Below are 23,076 nucleotides of genomic sequence, written 5' to 3' on the forward strand. Positions count from 1 at the left end.
CAAGGGACCAGAGAAAGCTTAGTTGGGGCACTTTGGGGGGTGGGGGTGGTGAAGAAGGGTAAAGGATGGTAAACTAAAGACACTTGATTTCCTATTTTTCCAAATGACTATTTCCTTATAGGAACAGAAAGTCTAACCTATTTTCTGGCTAACAGTCCAAGTAAAGCAACCGAATACTACATCTGAACCCACAAGGGATCTGAGAAGAAAGTGTGTTCTTTTTTGTTTTTTTTTCCCCTCCCAGTGAATTTAGGGGATGGAGAACACAAATCTGTGTGTGAATTCACATAGGTCAGAGATCATGAAATATGCCTTTTGGTTCTCTATCTTGTCCAGTGTGTTGTAATCTTCCAGCTGTATTTGGCAACTTCTCCAACTTACTATCATTACATACATACATTTAATGGTAGCAACACACAGATATGTGTCATGTAGATGTATGTACATATATATCCAGTTCTTGTCTATTTGTGGAAATGAATTACCTAGTCATACCCACAAGAATATGCTATCAATAGGTATTAATAGGTATTTTATTATCTCTACATTTCAATTTAGAACTGAAGGCCTTGGGATCTACTTGGTAAATTGACTTGATGAAAAGCACATGGCAAGTGCTTACTAATTATTTTTAACGATGTCCAATAAGGATGGCATCTAATAACCTTGAAGATATTTCTGGGTCTTAACTGTTCATTTACATCGATACACATAACATAGGAGAGGCAGAATGTCGTAGTGGATAGAAGGCTGCCTCTGACGAATCCTTATTGCACGGCTACGGACAAACCATTTAGTCTCCCACTTCCCCAGGCAGTGAATGTTCTGAAACTGGAAGTTGTAGCCTTATAAGTTACAGATCTGCATAGATGGAGGAGTTTCCATACCTCACCACATATGCACACACACATACATTTATGCACATATAACTCTCCATTATATATGTACACACACATATTTAATGCACTGCTATGCCAATTTTATGAGACTATAAGTTGCAGAACTGTTGCTGAACTGCACTCATAGAGATAGCTTCTGCACAGACTTTCCTACCCCAATGGTGTCCACTCTGGATGCCTCACTCTTCACTCCTAAATATATCGTTCTGAGTAGATTGTATCTCTCTGTACATGCTTTATAGATCCTTATATATATATATATACATGTGCTTCTAAGTCTCCTGGACTATATAAAATGTGGAAAAGAATTGGTGATATGGGAGATTTAAAAACAAAATTACATGAACTTTTCTCACTATTAAGAAAAAAAACTCTTACCTTCTGTCTTAGGATCAATACTGTGTATTGGTTCCAAGGCAGAAGAGAGGTAAGGGCTAGGCAAATGACTTACACAGGGTCACACATCTGGGAAATGTTTGAGGTCAGATTTGAACCCAGGATCTCCCATCTCTGTCACTATTTCTTATATCTGACATATACACTATTTGTCTCACTTTGAGTACATAGATAAAACCTGTATCATTGAGATGTTCTAAAGTCAAAGAATCTAGGCTGGTTTCCTCATAATGCCAGTAGAACTGGGTTGTAAAGAAATAGTATAGCTTCCTCACTTTCTTGTCTAAATAATGCCAAATGTCCAATTTGATCAGTCAATCAAGTAAGACAAACTGACCAGTTGTTTTGGCCTCATGTAGACACAATCTAACTGTCTTTGTTGGGGTGGGGGGAGGTGGGGTGTGAACAGAGCAACTTTGCTCATGTAAGAACTGCTGCTGGGGGCAGCTGGGTAGCTCAGTGGATTGAGGTCCTAGGTTCAAATCTAGCCTCAGACACTTCCCAGCTGGGTGACCCTGGGCAAGTCACTTGACTCCCATTGCCTAGCCCTTACACAGTATTGACTCCAAGATGAAAGGTAAGGGTTATTAAAAAAAGAAAGAACTGCTGCTTAGGGGGTACTCTGACACCAGTGACCCACTTTTCTCACTCCAGAGAGGGTGCAGGTCAGGGCTGAGGTTACTGGCAAGCACAAGGTGGAAAACACACGTTTTGTGTCGCTTTTGCCCTTGTGAACAAGCAGCCTGATATTTACTTTGCAGCACACACTCATCCTGTTTTTCAGCTGCACCTTGGTTAGTATTGATCTGTTTGGTAAAATGTCTATTGTGATTCTGCATAGGAAAATAGTCATGAATACTGTTATTGTGCTCTCGGCTCTCTGGCCATATTCCTAGGAATGAGTCACAGGTCAATACTCGTTCCATATGTGCGTCCTCTATGCATCATCAGAAGATCAATCCCATTGCAGTGGGATGGAGTTGTATCACACCTGTTCAGTGACATCACAGAGGAACAGCTGCTGGTTCTTGTATTATTTTATCTACTTTCAGTGTTAAATATTGGCTTTACGTATGCCAAAATGTCAGGGTCACATTTTAAAATAAAAATGCCATCTTTCCTTTATATGTGGGCCTCCATGTTCCACTTTGTTCTCTTCGGCTTTGCCAGAAAGTCAATGTAAATTACCAGAAGGCACACACAATAGGACCACTTTGTAGCTGAGTTTCTGAGTAACACACAAACACGCTGCTGTTCTTTCCTTGGTTTTGGTCGGCTTCAAAAGATATCTTCTTCGGGAAGTGTATAAATGAGAACTGCTGGGGGCAGCTGGGTAGCTCAGTGGATTGAGAACCAGGCCTAGAGACGGGAGGTCCTAGGTTCAAATCTGGCCTCAGCCACTTCCCAGCTGTGTGACCCTGGGCAAGTCACTTGACCCCCATTGCCTAGCCCTTACCACTCTTCTGCCTTGGAGCCAATACACAGTATTGACTCCAAGACAGAAGGTAAGGGTTTAAAAAAAAAAATAAATGAGAACTGCTACCATGGAGCAAATGCTTCCAGTAGAACTCCAGTAGGAATGACGCTTTGGGGCTAGGACCTACCTGGTTAAATTGCTCAGTTGTTGTGGTTGATTTTGGCTCTGTGTGTACATATATGTGTATATTTATATATGAGAATAATGAACCAAGTAGCTTTTTATTTTTTGGCTGTAAGAATAAAGCATCGCAAGGCAGCTTGCTGGTTCAGTGAATTGAGGGCCAGACTTAAAGACAGGCGGTCCTGGGTTCGGATCTAGCCTGAGATGCTTCCTAGTTCTGTGACTCTGGGCAAGTCACTTTTTGCCTAGCCCATTCCGCTCTTCGGCCTTAGACCAAATGCATAGGATCGATTCTAAGATGAAAGGTGAGGGTTTAAAAGAAATAGAATGAAATTTCAAATGGTTTCAGTTATAGATAATTTCCAAACCGGGCATAGTGAGGTGGTCCAGTGGGGTGGAGCACCAAGCCTGAAGTCAGGAAGATTCCTTTTCCTGGGTTCAAATTCTGCCTCAGACACAAGCTTGGTGATGCAGGGCAAGTCAGTTAACCCTGTTTGCCTCAGTTCCTTATGCGTAAAATGAGCTGGAGAAGGAAATGGCAAGCCACTCTAGTATCTTTGCCAAGAAAACTCGAAATGGGGTCATAAAGAGTCCAACATGATCAAAATGACTGAACACCAGCAACAAATTTATAAACTGAATATTAAAGTTTCCAACTGCCTGATTAGTCATGATGGAAGAAGAGAACTTTTTCCTCAGTAAATAGGCTGAAGTTATTTATGTAAAAAACAGATTTTTATATAAAAACAGTTGATTACTTCTATGCCATACTTTGGAGAATTGTGCAACCAACCTCACATCGTTAAGAGTAGGATTTGGGAATAGAGTGAAATTCTAAATTATTAGCTGGCCTGCTAATGAATTCCTCAGTTGAAGAATGCAAAAAGATTCTTTACACAAGATCCTTAACTCACCAATTTTTTTTATTTTCAAAACAAAGACAACAAGCAAAATCTGGTTGGTGGTCAATTAATTGAATAGAACATTTCACTTTTGAACCAGTCAGCTTTAGTATTGGTTAAACGAATAGCCCGGGTATTTTTTATTTGGGGTACTGCTCTTTTTTCATCCATTTCCATTGGCCTTCACTTTTTTCTTTCTCGTTTGGAGAAATTATTTTGATCTCTAGAATTGATCAGTGTGTGAACTTCAGTCTTTTTAATACTGAGTACATATCCCCTAGTCTGTAGTTGGTGGGGCTGGGAGCAATCAGGCCAGTGGCTCTATCTCCTCCTCCTCCTCTCGTGATCAACAGAATGTCCTTGTTCAAAACAAGAGTTGACCTCTTTTGAATACTGTCCAGTCATTTCCTCTATCTGTCTCTGCACCTGCCAGCTTATATTCCTCTTACACATCTTGCTTGCTGCTCCATGTTGCTTATTGGCCTTAAAACAGCAGTCTACACTGTTCAAGATGGATTCGTTGACTACCCACCTGATGGCATCAGAGCTTGACTCATTGACTGCCTTGGGGTCCACAGTAGCCGAGATGAGATGCAAGGAGCACAGCTCTGGTGCTTCTCTGGTACTTTTGCCCTTGTTGCTATCATCACTGTCTATTTTCATTTACAGTGAAGCATACCTCCTCAGAGCTATTTGTCAATGAACCAGGAAGTTGAATAGGATGTCAATGGCAGGTCCAAAGGCCGTAGGCAAGTTGACAAATCTATAGCCTATAGTTGGAGGATGTATTTATTATTTTAGCCAATTTTTCTCCAAAAGGGTTGGTGTGCCCTTTGAAATTCATCTTCTACTTTACATGGGTGGTGTAGCACGCGGATTAGAAGAACCCAAATTCGAATCTAACCTCAGATTCTTCACTTACCCCTGTTTGCCTCAGTTTCCTCAATGGTGACAGGGGGATCATGACCTACCTCACAGGAGTGTTGTGAAGATTAAATGAGATCATATTTTTAAAGTTCTTAGACATGGTAAGAGCTATAAAAATGCTTATTCCTTTCCTTCCTTTCCTTTGTTCAGTTTCCTCATCTATATTAATAGCACCTCTCTCCCAGGATCAAATGGGATATTATGTGCAAAGTGCTTTGTAAACCTTAAAGCGCTCTCTCAAAATGCTAGTTATTCCCAAAGCATACTGCTGAAGTAGTGCTTGGTCCTATGGCTACTCAGAAGCATTTGGGTTTGATTTCTCTCACTCTCTGCATGTCTGTCACCCTCTGCCTCTTTCTCTCTGGGTGTCTGTGTGTCTGTCTCCATCTCCCTCTGTCTGGATGTCTGTCTGTCTCTCTGGGTTTCTATTTTACTTTTTTGCTCTTTGTCCCCAGTGCCTTGTGAATCTGCTGGCATATAGAAGGTGCTTAATCAATGCTTGGCTATTGATTAATGAATGATACAAGTGATTGGCAGCCCCGGGGTGGGTGGTGGGTGTCAATCAATAAGTATATACCATTCTAGGGATAAAATGCTAACTCCCCCAGGGGTGCTTAATTTTCTTTTTTTAAAAACTTTTAAAAAACAAAAACAAAAACAAATCCTTTTACCTTCTGTCTTAGAATTAATACTAAGCATCAGTTCCAAAGCTGAAGAGTGGACGGTTTGGCATTTGGGGGTAAGTGACTTGCCAAAGTCACACAGCTAGGAAGTATCTGAAGCCAAATTTGAACCCAGGACCTCCTGTCTCCAAACCTGGTGCTTTAGCCACAGAGTCATATAATTACTCCTCTTGTGTTTATATTCTAATGGTAGTTCTTTGAGACAAGTCACTGGCTGCCTCAACTGAATTAACCCGATTACTTACTAGCACACTGAGGTTCCTCTACTAATATGTATCCTTCAGTGATGTTTCATTGTTCATTACTTCTTTCCTTCCAGCTGGTTATTTATGTATCCGCAACATCATAATATTGTATTTAAGGTTAAATTTTTGAAAATTAAATTGAACTTTCCATAACCCTTATGTTTTGTCTCAAAATTGGTACTAAATATCAGTGCCAAGGAAGAAGAGTTGTATGGGCTAGGCAATGGGGGTCAAGTGATTTGCCCAGGGTCCTACAGCTAGGAAGTATCTGAGTTTATTTTTGAACCCAGGACATCATCTCCAGGCTTAGTTTTATCCACTGAGCCCCTAGCTGCTCCCGCTATTAGCTGCTGTCAAAATAAATGGTACTCCCCAGGTCTAGAGACGGGAGGTCCTAGGTTCAAATGTGACCTCAGACACTTCCCAGCTGTGTGACCCGGGGCAAGTCACTTGACCCCCATTGCCTAGCCCTTACCACTCTTCTGCCTTGGAACCAATACACAGTATTGACTCCAAGACTGAAGGTAAGGGTTTAATAAAAAATAAATAAATGGTCCTCCTTTGGTGGCAAGATAAGGAGGATGCTCCAAAAGCCACTCATTTATGGGGAAATTTGGGCCCCTTCTTTTCTTCCTCCTTTATCTTTCTCTCATATCTCCTCTTACTGCAGGAAGAGTTACTTCGCTCCCTCCCACCCAGAGAGTTTGGTAACTGGGATTTCAAGCACAAAATCTCGTACGCCTTGTGTCATAGAACAGCCAAAGCTTTTCTCACGCAAACGTCATATTCAGAAGTCAACTGTACTTGGGGTTGTTTATCCAGCCATGCTATTAAATATTTAACCCTGATCTGGGGTCAAATGGGAATGACACAGCCTTTGGAAGAGAGTCCAGAAGACGCAGCGAGTGTTGAAATGATTTCAACACTCGCCGTACCTTATTATTTATTTTGCAGTTATAGAAATCGGGCAAATGAAAATGAGTAGATGAAGTCTTTGTATATATGTGCGCTGGCTTCCCTCGTGCCTCTCTGCTACCCCATAAGCACAGTTTTCTATACATGCCTACGTGGAGCTACGCCCAGACGCAGACACAAACACAGATGGAAGCCCAGACCCAGACACACACAGAGACAGATGCTCACACATTTGCAAGTGGGATTCTTCACATCGTAAGGTGAAACACTGTCTGTTAGAAACCAAGCTCAGGTCATTATTTGTCATTTTTTGCAGGAATTTAGTCTTGAATAGGAAGAAGGTTTGGGGAAGAAGGAGCCTAGAATCCGCAGAGAATTTCCAAGGGAGCTGAAGGAAGTCCCAGAGCCACTCCTCGCATTCAGAGTTCGAGGAGAGCTGCACGACTGTCTCTTCTGAGTCGAAACAAAACACTTAACGCCTTTCTGTCCCTTTTACTGATTCAGAAAATGCTTTACATTGAAGGAGTTCATATTTTTCAATGACCTTGAGCTGTACAGACACATTAATATGCAAATCCTGGAAAGATCTGGTTTTTATTCAGCATGAGGGAACTCCTCGTGGTGTGGGAACTTTCTGTATTAAAGCAGGTGCCAATAGTCTGCTGATCTATTCTGTCCTCGGGAGCTGCCTGCTACATATAGATGGTTGTGAATTGCTCAGGGTCACAGAGTTGGCAACTGTCAGATGGAGGATTTGAACAAAGTTCTTTCTTCCTCTCTCCAAGCCTAGAGCTCAGTTTATTATGCTTTGCTGGTCCCGCAAACATATTGCTATTTTTATTTGTCTATGTCACGTAAACGAGTCAATAAACTAACTTCTAAGGAGAGAGTATGGAGGAATAGAGGGTTCACTTGAGAGTCAGGAAAACCTGAATTCAAGTCTTGCCACGGATACACACTTACACTCTCAGGCCCTGTCTATTAGTTTCAGTTGGAATTAACTTGCGTTGGGAGATGGGTTTCCTCACCAGAAGGAAATAACAAGGGCTCTGCAAAAATACTGCTCCGATTAGAGTATCTCCAGAATTATTACAGTGCGAAGTTTTAATTATTACCAAAATGATGGCCTCAGATACTTACTAGTGTGTGACTCTGGGCAAGTCATTTAACTGCTGTTTGCCTTGTTCCACTGGAGAAGGAAATGGCAAATCATTCCAGAAAGAAAACCCCATGGACGGCGTGGTCCAGGGGGCTCACTGAAGAGTTGGATGTGCCTGGAGGACTGGCCTAAATGACTGAACAGTACCAAGAATTTACACACGGGGAAGGGGGAAGCCTTTCCTTTCCTTCCTCATTCCCCATATCCCTTCTTACCTGCCCTTCCTCCAGTGCGGGGCTGCCACCCACAACTAGTCATCTCCATGTTGAAATGATCCTCAAATTGGTGTTCAAGACTCTCAGGATTTATACTTCGAATACGTTGAAATGTCACATTTTGATCAGTGAAAAGTAATGTTTTCCTTAGTAACAAACAAATACAAGTTAGTGGCCAATGAGTATGAGCCTCATGAACAAAGTGTACTGGTTGGCAGCATTTTCTGTTTGTTGTTTGCCCTTTATTTCAGAGGACCAATGAGATCACAGGGTCAGGTCTTGACTTGCACGTGATCTGGAGCTGAGGGAAGCAGAGCTACAGAACCCTCAGCCTCCCTCTCTCTTCCAGAGTCATTCAGGTCGAGCAGTGAGACAAAAGTCAGGCCAGTTGGTGATGGCCTGGGATGCAGCAGATGATCTTGGCATCTTCGATGTCTGACCAAGACCCTTCCAGGACTTGCGTCAGCCGCCTTCACAGCCATTGAAACAAATTGTTCTCACCTGCCTAGTCCACTGGGGAAAGCCTTCACATGCTTGGGGTAGAAATCCCCCTAGCAATGGGTTTGAGGTCTCTTAGTCACCCTCAACTTGGTTTTATTTAGCTCGTCAGCTGTTCATGCAAGTGAGAACTTGGTGAGAGGTGGGCACCAAAGGCAGATGAGCGACTCTGAAAAGGGGTTCTAGTCTTTCCTGAATACCCCACTCTACGCTATTGGCAGCAGCTTCCCCCCCCCCAAGATATATGAAGATGTTCCCCATAGTTTTGAACTTCCTCTTAGACATTTTATCGTCAGAAAAAAAAATGGTCGAATCAACTTCTTTCTATGCATGGAAGAACATTTTTCTGAGTTGAAGGCCACCCCAGGTCCCAGTAACTGCTCCTACAATTGAAAGCAAATTGAAGATTAATGTGGACATAAGACATTCATTTGGTTTCTAATGTGTTGTCCAGAAATGACTCTTTTGAACCTTTTTCAATATGATTTCTTTGCAAATAGGAATGTGGAATTCATCATAAAAAAGCATGTGTTAATGGCCCACATGCTGGGCAAATGGGAATGTGACATGAAGAGAGCCAATATTGTCGCTATGGCCATAGACTTGGAAAATACATGCTCTATTAAGGAAGTTTTAATGAAAAATTCACAATCAAAATATAGCATATCCTTTATAGTGCCAAGATTTTCGGTACTCCTATGATACAAGAGCCAGTTCTATTACAATGACCAATCATGATGAAGGAACTTAATGTGGAGATGTTACTATGTCTGTACATTGTGAATTTTAGATTTTCTCCATTTTGCTTAGTCTAGCACCCAGGAATGTTTACACCCCTACTTAAGGATTAAGTGTTGGGGAGGATGGCCTCTGACTGGCATGGGCTAGTGAGTGACAAATCAGAAACAACTGACTGACCCCTGGGCTGTCCTAAGCCAAGCTTAAGCCACCATTGGCACGTGAGACACAGGAAGTGATATAAAGAACTGCCTTTATATTTTGCATCACTTCCTGTGGGGAGGGAGCTTTGGTGGAGTTGACCCTGGAAATCGAGCCTGAAGGAACTCCTCAGATGGCTTCCTTGAGACAGTCACGTGGTGAGTGATAAGACTGACTCCCCTTTCCCTTGGCTTTCTGGGGAGGCCCCCTTGGCCAAGGCCTCTTAACTCCTGCCTAGCTCAGCCTGAGCTGAAGCAGTTTAGATTCTTTTCCCCTCTCTTTCTTAATTTCTTCCTCCTATTGTAAATAAACCACCATAAAATTCCATTCTGACTTGAGTGTTTCATTGGGATTTAGAAATTAAATCCCTGGCGACCAACTAAATTTATATTCAGTCTCAACCCTAAATTTACCCTTAACAACATAAACCCTTGCCTTTAATATGTCCAAAGATGTGTATACAGAGAAGATTGTCCTCTATTCAAAGTGTCCAAAATATTAAACCGAAATCAGTATTGTATAGTAAATAGAAAGCCAGTCTTGGGGTCAAGAAGACTTGAGTTCAAGTACTGCTTCTGACCTATCCTTGTTCTGTGTTCAGTGATAAGTCATTATTTTGGAGGGGATCATACTCATGATTTAACTGGTAGAGAGAACACAGAATTTGGAACTCCTTTCATCAATGTGGATCATCAGTAAGTTATAGTTAGAGAATTGTTTGGAGCAGGGAGAAATTATCTGACAGTACAGAAGTCTATTATTTATGCACACACACACACATACGTACATAGTTAAAGCATGTTGCATCCTACAGAACAAGGTGCTATTTATCATACATATTATTTTGGACACTGAAGATGCAATCTTTCTAAAATTAACAAATTGTCTGTAGTATAGTCGGGTTCACTGGTAAGGCCAAACCACTAGCTAATGCCTAAAATAATAGCTAGCATTTCTATCAGACTTTGAGGTTTGTGAAATATTTTACAAATACCTCATCTAGGGGTGACTTGGTGGAATGAGAGCCAGACCTAGAGATGGGAGGTCCTGAGTTCAAATTTGGCCTCAGACACTTACTAGCTGTGTGACCCCATTGCCTAGCCCTTACCACTCTTCTGCCTTGGAACCAATGCACACTAATGATTCCAAGAGAGAAGGTGAGGGTTTAAAAAAAAAAAGAAATTATGAGAGTACAAACGTCTTAGCTAGTCATCAAAACAACCCTAGGAATAACAGATGCTGTTCCTGTCCCTATTTTACACAGTCAGTCAGAAGTTAAATAACTTGCCAAGAGTTATATAGCTAGTACATGTCTGAGGCTGGATTTGAACACAGGTTTTCTGTTTCCAGGTCCACGGCTCTCTCTATCTGCTTTGCCACCTTAGTGCCTATAATGCCCCCATTAAAACTCCATTCCTTAGAACAGGGAAGTTAAATATTTCCAGCAGGGCTACCATGCTAAGGATTTTCAGTCACTGAATGTGAATGAGAAAAGCAAGAAAACAGGGATTGTTTGCCCAGAAAGCAGGGAATCAGGAGGGCGTCAGTACAGAAGACAGACTTTTCTGCCCACAATTTTACCTAGAAACCAGGCCCATGTGGAAAGGGAATCTCTCTTCTTCCTGGCACCATCAAGAGTGTTTCGGGAACGACTAGTCAACCTTCCCAAAGGCTATTGTGCTCATTTCCCTTTGTCACTTTTACTGCTTTGAAGTAGATGTTCATAGTTCACTGGCATTGTGGAAGGAGGCCTCCATTGAAACCTCAACACAGTCTCTGATTGACCCTGTGCAGTTTAATGCTTTTATTCAATGTCTGCTACAAAGGCAACGACGGGCAGCTAGGCAGCAGCGGAGAGAGTGTGAAGCCTACAGGCAGGGAGATTCATCTTCCTGAGTTCAAATCTGGCCTCTGATTCATAATAGCTGTGTGATCCTGGGCAAGTCACTTCACCCTGTTTGCCTCAGTTTCCCTCATCTGTCAAATGAGTTGGAGAAGGAAATGGCAAACCACTCCAGGATCTTTACCAAACCCCAAATGGAGTCATGAAGAGTCAGATACAACTGAAAAAAAAATGACTGAACAACATAACGACATAGATGTCAGGCTTAGCAAGTGAGTGGATGATACAAAGCTGGGAGAGAAAATGAACCCACTGCATGGCAGAGCCAGGACCCCAAGAGATCTTGTCAGGTTAGAGCTGCGGGCCACATCTGATAGAGATCACTGTAAAGCTTTAAGGATAGCTACAAAAACCTCAATTCCACAATGAAAAATGAGGACGATCTAGTCAGACGAGAGATGTTTTGAGAGAAGATCAGGGGGCTGAAAACACGACGTAAGTCATTAGAGTGTGGTGCCAGTCTAAGCTTTAATTCTATATAGGGCTGCATTAAGAATAGCTTCTAGGAATAGGGAGGTGAGATCCCCCCGTGCGTGCTCTGACCTCCTCACGCTTCGTCTTGAGTATTATTTCCCCTTCTGCTTCCTTTTGGTTTTAATGCCAGCGATCATCTGGACAGTGTCCAGAGGTAACCGGGAGAGCGAAAAGTCTTCTTGAGTCCCTGTCAAATGAGAATAGGATGAAGGAACCCACAGCATGTGGAGCTGGGAGAAGAGATGGCACCTTAGAGGTGTCATCAATTATTTGAAGGGCTCTGAGGCACAGGGATTAGACTTGTTCCAATCTATTTGGTCCCAGAGGTAGACACGTGGCATGGTGGATAGGAACCAAGAATCAAATCTATAGATGAAAATGACTTATGTTGGTCAATCACGTACAAAGGCGATCCAGCATCGGCATATTGCCCATGATAACTTGGATATGTGAAATGGCTTTACTGCTATCACCTAGAGTAAGGGAAAGGAACTGACTTTTATTAATGTCAGGTACTGAAATAAATACTTTACATATAGGATTGCATAAGATTCTCACAAGAACCCTGAGAGATAGGTGCCATTAATAGTCCCCTTTTACATTTGAGGAAACTGGGACAGAGAGAGGTTAAGTGACTTACTCAGGATTACACAGCTAAGAAATGTCTGAAGCTGGATTTGAACTCAAGTCTTTATGACTTTAGGCACAGAGCTTTATCCAATATGCTACCTCGCTGCCTATGTACTTAGAAAAAAAGAGGTCGGCTACTCATTTACCCAGACCAGACAGGTCCTTCACAGAATGCTAAAAGACTTTGTAGAAAGCTGATAGCCTATCATGTAGCCCTTTTGTGAAAGATTTCAGGAATAACATAATTAAAAGTTATATAAGTTAAAAAACCTATGTAGTAGGGCAGCTAGGTGGCACAGCTGATGGTGTACCAGGGCAGAATCAGAGATGGATTCAAATCTGGGCTCAGTCACTTACTAGCTCTCTGACCATGGGCAAGTCACTTACCTCTGCCTCAGTTTCCTTATCTACTAAATAAGCTGGAGAAGGAAAAGGCAAATTGCTCCCATGTTTTTGCCAAGAGAAACCCCAAATGGGGTCACAAAAAGTCAGACGTGACTCAGATGACTCAACAATAGCTTAAGAAAGTGTGAATAGCTTTTAGTCTGTCCAACTTTGATAAGACCACACTCACATTGAGGTATTTCGATGTAAACCAGATATATTTGTTTATATAAATCAATGGGCAAAAATTTTATTTGGCAACAACTAGTCAATTCTCTTAACAAATGCAGTTTAAAGGGCTCAAAGTGCTAGACTGAATGCAACCTAGTTCTTGGTCCTCTTGTTGCTTCTTTAAAGGCTCTCGATGCCTTGTGGTCATTAGCACTGAAAGAAGATGTTGGACCCCCTACCTTAGGAACCAATCTCACTTGCTCTTGGAGGACAGCCCTTCCCTTCTACTCAAATAAAAAGTATTCAGTCAACTCCCATTATGGATGGTGATCAAGAACAAGAACGGCCAGAAAAGAGAGATTTGAGCCCTCACTTTGACACTTGCTTAGTTGTGCAACCCTGGTGATATTAACATCACCGAGACTCAGTTTTCTCATCTGGAAAATGGGTATTACCTACCTTAAAGGAATGAAGAAAGTGTTTTGTAAACCTTACAGTGTTAAATACACTAGCATTGCATAGAACTCCAGATCTGGAGTCAGGAAGACCAGAGTTTGAATTACACCTCAGACATTCTCTGTGTTATCCTGTCACTTAACTGCTGCATGCCTCAGTTCCCTCACCTATAAAATGGAGATAATAAGAGCTCCTACTTCTCAGGATTGTTATAAGGATCAGATGAGATACATATGTAAAGTCCTTGGCAAACTTTAAAGTGCTATTTGAATGCTATTATTACAATTAACATCAAAAGAAGACCACATCATTATATCTTATTTTTTTGTAAGGACAGATTCATTATCTTAGGGAAATTTCCATATGGAAAACCTCTCCATAAATGCAGATTAACTAACTTCTAGTCAAAGAGAATTGCTCGGGCTCAGTTTTTGTAAAATGGGGATTGTAAATATTTCCTGTAGCACCTACCTAATAGGATTGTGGATAGGTTCAAATGAGTTAAAACATGAAAAGGTATCAAATGGATATTAGTTATTTTAGTTATACTTCATTTCTTTGTTGTAAAAATCACTATGTATAATGAGAAATTTTGAAAAATAGAAATAAAAGATGACATCACAGATAGGTATCATAGAAAAAGATGGACGAGGCACATAGTAGGATCAAAGGATGAGAGACAAAGTCTTTGAGGACTCTGCAGCATCCTCATGAGTGTTGGGTATTAAGAAAGTGGGACAAATTGGAAGACATTGACAAGGGCCACTGGGGTAGGCGGGTATGGATATAGTGTAAGCTGCATCATTGGAGACAACATTCAGCTCGATGAGGTCACAAGTCCTTTGGAGTTTTTAAATATTCAGGTAGGTGTGGCCTGTGTACTCTTTTGAATGTCTGTGAATATCAGAATTATTTATTTGATTTCTGCCCTGTAAGTGCTGAAAATTCTTCAATAAATTTACCAAATAAAAATAATACCAAAATACAGCTAGCTATATCTGTGGCTGAACGTCAGTTTTAGTCAATAAACATTTCTCAAGTGCCTACTATGTGCTATTCACAGGATAAATTATAGGTAATCAACAGAAGAAAAGAAATAGAATTAAGGAGGAATAGAAAATGACTCTTAGAGAAGGTGGAATTTTATCTGGGACTTGAAAGAAGTGGGGGAAGAAAGGAGAGGGAGATGAGGAAGAAAAACTTTGTGAAAGTCGATAGATGAGGTATGTTGTACACTGAACAGCGAGGAGATCAGTGTCACTGAATAGCTCTGTGTGTGTGTGTGTGTGTGTTGGTGGGGAAGTGGAATGAGGTGTAAGGTAGAAGTAGACTCAAGTTTGGGGGCTTGGGGGATGGGTGGGTGGGTGGGCAGGCCACGTAGAGTTTTGAATGACAAACAGAAGATTTTATATGTATGATTTTAAAGTTTACAAGGCATACATTTCCTCACTTGATTCAGTAATCATGACAGGGAAGGAGATGTTAACAGAATTTCCATTTTATAGCTGGGGAAACAGAGGCACAGAGATAAATGCTGCTGGTTTCCCATTGGTGGTTTCTACAAGACAAAGGGGTTCCTTCCTTGTCTATCTAATTGATGTCATACAGCATCTAGCAAAGTAGCATCTGGACATGCCCACTGGGCACAGAATGTGGATTGCTTTCCAAAAGGGAAACAGAAAGCTTGGTAGAGAGAAGTTTTCAATTATCTGAAGGTTGTATATTTTGGTTTCATTCTCTCTCTCTCTCTCTCTCTCTCTCTCTCTCTCTCTCTCTCTCTCTCTGTCTCTCTCTCTCTCTGTCTCTCTCTCTCTCTGTCTCTCTCTCTCTCTCTGTCTCTCTGTCTCTCTCTCTTTCTCCCTCCCTCCCCCCCCCTCTCTCTTTCTCTCTCTCTCTCTCTCTCTCTCTCTCTCTCTCTCTCTCTCTCTCTCTCTCTCCCCCTCCCTCTCTCTCTCTCTCTCTCTCTCTCTCTCTCTCTCTCTCTCTCTCTCTCTCTCTCTCTCTCTCACTCTCTCTGTCTCTCCCTCCCCTCCCCCCCCCTCTCTCATTTAGATTTTTTTGAGCTTGGGCTTTTCTGCAAAACTTCTCCTGGAATTGTCATGACAGTTCTGTACGGTGCCCAGCCCTGGTGGGTATTTGATAACTATTAAACAACAAGTGTCCGCTTTCTACACTTGCTACCTAAAGGAGCCGTTGAACAAGGTGATGGGGCTAAACACCACTTGTGGCTGTAAAAAGGGAGATGCAGAAACTTTGCCCACACACCAAATGGCCCAAACAAAAAGCAGTCTATGGCAATTGCTCCTAATGCCCCTGGAGTGATCAGAGCTGCTTTAGAGGAAGGAGCGGAATCAGGCCACTGCCGGATAAGGGAGCTGAGCAGTGCCGGCCTTCTGAAAGGGATAACGTGTGAATATGGCATTGGGTTTGGCTTACATATTGCCATCTCCCCAGCTCTAGCTGCAACTTGAGAAGAAGCTGGGAATGAGGAGATAAGGATTCTTTGGCCCAATGAAGGGCAGAAGTCAGTCTCCCCACTGATCTCCAGTCTGGATCTCATTCCTATCTGAACGTCGAATCTCCATTGCACAAGGAAGCTGGGCAGATTGTGCAACAGGGGCCTCCAGAGTGGATCTGATGGGAGAATTTGGTTCTGGGTGTCCTAGTGTTATTTTCACCTTGATAGACTAGTGCTGTCTAGAGGGGAAGGGTGGGGGTGGGGGGCGCTGGGGAGGGTGTCAGTGAACAAGGAAAAGGCTCTGCTAGCTGAACAATGAAACCTTACATGCTGTCTGCAAGGCAGGAAAAATAAAATCAACCGAAGACCAGTTAACCAAGTCATTGCTTGGAGAAACTGAGCAAGTAGAAGTGGAAGTTCAGAACTAATGCTATTCGTGAAGGCTGAGAAGAGCAAGGGACCCTGAACTCTGTTCTGGAAAAGAGAGGAGAAAGATGGTACAGAAAAGGACTTGTTAAAAGACATCCCCCTTGTCCTTGCCATCAATCATCCTTAGACTATGCTGAGAATTCAAAACTCAAGAGGCCCTCTTGGCCGGGGTCTCTTTTGCATGCTGAAGTATTTATTTTTGTCCTTGGTATTAGAAGACGCTGCCGCTGCCGCTGCTGACGACACTGCTATTCATGTGTGTGAGCGTGGCTGCAAAGCTACCCGATGAATGACGCATGGGCCAAGCCACCCTGAGAACACACGCAGCCAGCCTGTCCATCACTGTTTGTGGCTTTGCCTCACCATTTTGGAAGCTGGGGGTTGTTCTGATCGGCAGGGTCAGTGTCTGGTGTCAGTGGGTTTGGTGGCCCAGTCAGGAGCGATGCCATGTTGGTTTTAGCATTTTCTTCCAGCTTTTCCTTTGTGCTCCCTTATTTTAATCGGCCCCCTTTCGTGTGCCGTGTGGCAGCTGGGCTGGCATCTTGCACATGTCCAGGGGCAGAGGTTCAATGAGCATAGCTCAGATGCTGATAGACTGCCTGAGCTCCAAGGCTTTGTTTATGGCGGTCTAGGGTTACTATTGATGTGAAGCATGGCTCCTAGGTGATGCTGATGAAACTGTCATTTGGAGAGACATAGATGGGATTTCCAAGTCGTGTCTGCCACTCTTCACCAACTTGGATGCATGATAATAATATTAATAATCTAATACAAGATGACAGTGAAGACGACGCAATCTATCACCACGGCAGACTGTCAAGTTCAGCACCTTTTAGCAAGACAGGACCAAGTGGCTCGAATTATACATCAAAAGCTCTCTTGCTTTTATGAACTGACAGACAACAAATCCCCATACTTCAGCTAGAGACCTCAAAATATCCCAGAGAACTCAGCCAATAAACTACAGGAACTAGACCACAGTCTAGTCACAGATTGAACTGTTGCCTACAGTTGTCTAAACATCAAACTGATTCATAAAAACCTAAAAATGATACATTATTTTCCTTCTTAAAAATAGATATTCCCTTCCCAAATGTTCATAATCTCCAAACTCCATGGGAAAAACCACAACAAAAACCTTGCAAAGCTGAGAGTCTTGGCTGAGGAGATCAAGATCCCATGGGAACAGGATGAAGCTTCTGTCTGTGGTCCTTTCTTCCCCTACAGAGTTGTACTGAGGCTTCTTTCAGTGAGCCTTCTGAGGAGGAGCTCACACCTTTCTACCTTCCTTTCTCTCTGAAAGGCATTCATTTTATCTGTCCATGTAATAAACAGTTGGCAAAATCCTGGCTACATGGAATGAGATTTGGATAGTGACTTGTTTCAGGGCCTTTTCTATCTGAACCTCATAAGAAATTTGAGAAATAATGAGTAACAACAACAATAATAATAAATGGGTTTTCACAGAACATTTTAAAGTTTGCAAGTACTTTTACAAATAGTATCTCACTTAATCACTGAAACTCTATGGACTGAATAGGACAGGTGCTATGTGGTATAGTAGACAGAGCCCTAGACTTAAGAATCAGAAATTCTGGGTTCAAATCCTACTTCAAAGATATACCAGTTGTATGACCCTGGATAATTCCCTTCTGAATCTGTTTCCTTATCTGATCTATGGGGATGATGGAAGTCCCTTTTTATTGGGTTACTCATATGAGATTTATATATATAATGTCTGTGGCAACTTTCAGATGCCATGTAAATATGAGTTATAACTATTAGATTAATTTAATAGATGAAGAAACAGGTTCTAAGAAGCTCTGGGACTTGCACAAGTTTACTTAGGGACAGAGGCAAGATTCTAACCCCTACCTCACTTGTCTCTAGGTCTAGTGGTCTTTCCACTGTATCCTACATTTCCTCAAGCTTACTTTGAATAACTTTACTTTGGTCCATGCAGTGTTTTCTTTTCTTTTGAACAAGAATATTTTAAAACATATTTTGTCTTTACATCATCTATATTTTCCACTGTTCTCTTCCCGCAACCTCTTACCATCATAATAAAGCATAAACATTAATTGTTCTTTAAAAGTAGAGTAGACCTGAGCAAGTCACTTAACCCCCATTGCCTAGCTCTTCTGTAATGGAACCATTTCACAGTATTGATTCTAAGACAAAAGGGAAGGGGTTAAAAAAACTAGGATTTATAACATATCACATGTATTACATTATTACATTATATATTATATTATGCTCCATATTTTGAAAATGAAAAGAAATAGTAACAAAAAAAGAAAGATGAAAAAAACCCATTAGAGTTCTTTTGTGAGTCCATTTGAACCAATACTTTTTCCCCTCCTTGGATAGTTTCCTTTTCTGAGATTGAATTATTCAAGATCTTTTTTTGGGGGGGCAGCTGGGTAGCTCAGTGTATTGAGAGCCAGGCCTAGAGACGGGAGGTCCTAGGTTCAAATCTGGCCTCAGACACTTCCCAGCTGTGTGACCCTGGGCAAGTCACTTGACCCCCATTGCCTTAGTCCTTACCACTCTTCTGCCTTAGAGCCAATACACAGTATTGACTCTAAGATGGAAGGTGAGGGTTTAAAAAAAAAAGATCTTTATTTGGTGTTGTGTTAATTTTGGCATTTTGTATTTTTTGTATATAACCTCTATGTCTTTTGAGTTCTCAGTTTTGTCTGACTATAATTGCAGAATAGGTTCTGATAATTTTCTGCATTTCTCCTTGGTTTGTTATGATTTAGACCTGTTAATATTTTATTCTGATTTGATTTTCTATCTTCTTCTTTTAATGAGGTAGGTCAAAGGTTTGTCAGTTTTTAAAGTCTTTTTCATTTTGTTTTTCAGATCTACACTGTTTTTGTTTTCTCGTCTGTCAATTTCTTGAATAATTTTCCAGATTTCCTTTTTGGGGTTTATTTTGAGTAATTTATATGTTGGTTTTCTAATTAAAAAAAAAAAGCATAATCGATCCATTCATCTTCTGTTTTTGTTAAAGTATGTTGTAAAAAATAGACCTTTTCCTCTGAGGACTAGCTTCCCCAATATCTCAGAAATATTGGCATATGGACTCATTATCATTGTCTTCCACAAGGGTTTTCAATGGTTTGATGGTTTGTTCTTTGACCCACTTGTTATTTAAGATTTCATTATTCATCTCTATTTAGATCTTTCTTTTGCTAGTGCTCCTAGGGGCACTTTTAATCTCTCTCTTTGTATATCTTTACAGAATCCATCTGCTTTCCCAGACAAACACTTTCAGATTTTCTCTATTCTAAAAACAGACAGACCTTCCTTTGACTAAGTCTACCAGCATAACCTAGAGTGAAATCTCCTTCCTGCCTCAGTCAAACTTCTGGAAAGAGTCATTTACACCACTTTCTTGCCTTCTACCCACTCCTCAGTCTTGCAAAATAGCTTCCAATCACCACTCCAATGAAACTGTTGTCCCAAAGTTCACAATGGTCTTCTAATTGATAGTTCAAGTGAGGTCTTTTGTCTTCTTTATCCTCAAGTTCAATGTAGCATTGATTCTTGACCATCTCTGTTCTTCCTTGAAATTCTTCTATATTGGCTTTTGTGATACTGGGCTCCAAAGAGGTAGGTTTTCCTCCTCTCCTCAACCTTTTATCTACCAGTAGACACTTAATAAAGGCTTATTGATTGACTGCTCTTGTCTGTTTCTTCCTCTTCCAGGCTCTGGGGTGTAAGTGACCCTCTCAATGGCTCTTTCTTCATCTTCATAGTCTCCCTTATCTGATCTATGAGGATGATGGAAGTCATCATCCTGTTTCCTGGTGAGTTTCCTGGGCTTCATGTTTTACCTTTATGGGAAGCCAATGCCTTTGTTTCTGTCCCCATTACCCCATTTTTCAGTCTCCAGTTTTTTTAAAGAGGTTGACTTGAGACTCCCATAATCACATATAATGTCCAATAATTATGCTTGCTTCTTATTTGGTATTTATTTTGATGATGGCCAAAATAAGTTGACAGTATAGACAGCTGTTTCTGAAATGATTGGTATGACATAATGGCTTAACAATTTTGATTCTTGATACTGATCTGAATTTTTCATATTAAACTTAATTCTTTTTTATTAAAAAATGTTCAATATGTGTGATATCATGCTAGGCAGCAAGAATAGAAAAGAATAGAAAAACATATTCCTGTCCTTAGAATTGTTATGGGGTGCAGATGTGCACCCCTGGGGTTTGGGAAGGACACCTTTTGCAAGAATGCAAGACTCCAAATTTAGCTTAAAAGTAAAGAGAGACTTATTAGTAATGTTGCATTTTTGGCCAGCAAGACAGCATGAGTAGAGCAACCTGGGAGGTTGCTCCCAGAATGCCTCAGTTTTGGGGGTTTTATATTTAATGAAGACTTGACTCTGGGGCAAGGGGCTGGGGAGAAGTTTTCCCTGAAGTCATGGGGGTGGTTCTCATGATGTGGATCAATGGGACATTCAAAGGAGGATAATCCTCTCAAGGTTAGATGTTTTGGGTTGGGAGTCAGAGGGTGTCAGGGAACAAAGGAATTTCCCTGATAATAATTTGTCTGAGTTTCTGGGGGTACCATGCCCATGCCATCTTTCCTCTCTCTAAATATTTAAGGGGAAAGGGTTGATGGTCTCAGTATTCTGTAGCTTTTTCAGAGCTGAGAATGGTTGTAGAGCTGTCCCTGCATATCCTCAGGAGAGAGAGAGGCATTGGCTATAGGCAATGTCCAGGGCTTCAGGCTGGGAAGGTTGCAGGGTTGTAATGGCATCTCAGAGCCTCTAATGGGAGATTTCACCCTACAAGTAACTAGAGAAGTGACAAGGTTACAAATCAGAGAATTATCTGTCCAGTTGGCTAGACATGCATGATTAAAAAAAAAAACAGGAAAAGACAGAAAGTATAAGAAAGGATAGTCATGGCTCTGAGGTCAAATTTCTTTGTGCTCCTGCTCCCAATGACAGATCTACAACTAAGAGGGACATCAGAGACTGTCTAGTCTAAATCCCTTTTTTAACAGATGAGGGAAAAAATTGAGGTCTGGGGAAGTTGAATGATTCACCCAAGTTCACCTAGGTAATAAGTGTTAGGTGTGAGATTTGAACCCAGAACTTCTGACATCACCTTTTGCATTCCTTTGCCTGTATCATGGTTGAGAGACCAGATAGGTACACATACCATTATAATATGAGAGAGAATATGAGAAGTGCAAAAGTGAGGTGACAACAAAGTACAATGAGATCTTTGAGGACAGACACTTCACTTCTCACTGGGGATGTCTAAGAAGGCTTGAAGGAGATTTCTAACACCTGAATTGGGTCTTGAAGGAAGAGAGGTGTTTCAACATACAGGGCTTAATTGCAAATTAAACAATTTTCCTCATAGAACTGTGTACACATGAATATCATTCCCATTTAAAAGGAAACTAAGGTTCTGAGAAATTGACTTGTTCATGGCCACATACTATGAACATTTCTCAAGTAAATTATAATAAGAATTCCTTACATGTGTGGGTTGGACTAAATGGCAGTTGAGATCCCTTCTAATTCATTTAAGTGTCTTGGGTAGAAATTGAACTCAAGCCTTGTCACTTTGATGTTAGTGCTTTACTATACCACACTGATATCTCGAAGAGAAGGAAGGAGTTGGGGAAGGGAGGGAGAGAGATGTACAAAAAAAGGCAAGGTGATTTTAAAGAAAGGCTATGGGAATACTATTGTGCTCAAAGGAATAATAAAGTGGAGGAATTCCATGGAGACTGGAACAACCTCCAGGAAGTGATGCAGAGTGACAGGAGCAGAACCAGGAAAACATTGTATACAGAGACTGATACACTGTGGTACAATTGAATGTAATGGACTTTTCCATTAGTGGCAATGCAGTGATCCTGAACAACTCGGCGGGATGTATGAGAAAAACACTATCCACATCCAGAGGAAACACTGTGGGAGTAGAAACACTGAAGAAAAACAACTGCTTGAATACATGGGTCATAGGGTTATGGCTGGGGATGTAGACTCTAAATGAACATCCTAGTGCAACCATCAACAACATGGAAATAAGTTCTGATCAAGGACACAAGTAATACCCAATGAAATTGCATGTTGGCTGTGGAAAGAGTGGGTGGAGGGGAGGTAGGGAAATAATGTGATTATTGTAACCAAGGAATAATGTTCTAAATTGACTAAATAAACTTATTCAAATGGGGGAAAAAAAGAAAGTCTATGTTGGGGAATAGTGAATAATCCAGTTTCACTGTAGTGTTTGAAGATTAGTAAGTAATACAAGAAAATGCTGGAAAGAAACTGTAGCTAAATTATGGAAAGCCTTGAATGTCAGGATAAGACATTTATGTTCATTATTTGAGAGGCAATGGGGAACCACTGAAAATATTTGCATAGAGTAATGTATTAGGAAGATATCTTAAGCAGCTGTGTGAGGAATAAATGGGGCCGAAGGAGACATGCTGGGGAGGAGAGTAGTTAGGTGTTTTTAGTTTGGTTGGGGAGCCTTTTTTGTTGTTGTTCAATAGAGGCCCTTTTGATGAAGTACTTACTTATGAAGGAATTGAAATCTGCCATGGCAGGGAGACTCTGCACCATGAAATCACTGATTCTTAACATATGGAGACATCTTCAAAGAGGCCAATTTACCCTTAGCAGAAAGAGCACTGCTTTTGGAATTAGACTACTTGAATTGAAACCCTGACTCTACTCCTTAACAATCTATGTGACCATGGCTAAGTCACCACTGTTGGACTCAGTTCTTCATCTATAACC

Source organism: Monodelphis domestica, chromosome 3 (genome assembly GCF_027887165.1).
Source record: "Monodelphis domestica isolate mMonDom1 chromosome 3, mMonDom1.pri, whole genome shotgun sequence".
NCBI classification, from domain to species: Eukaryota; Metazoa; Chordata; class Mammalia; order Didelphimorphia; family Didelphidae; genus Monodelphis; species Monodelphis domestica.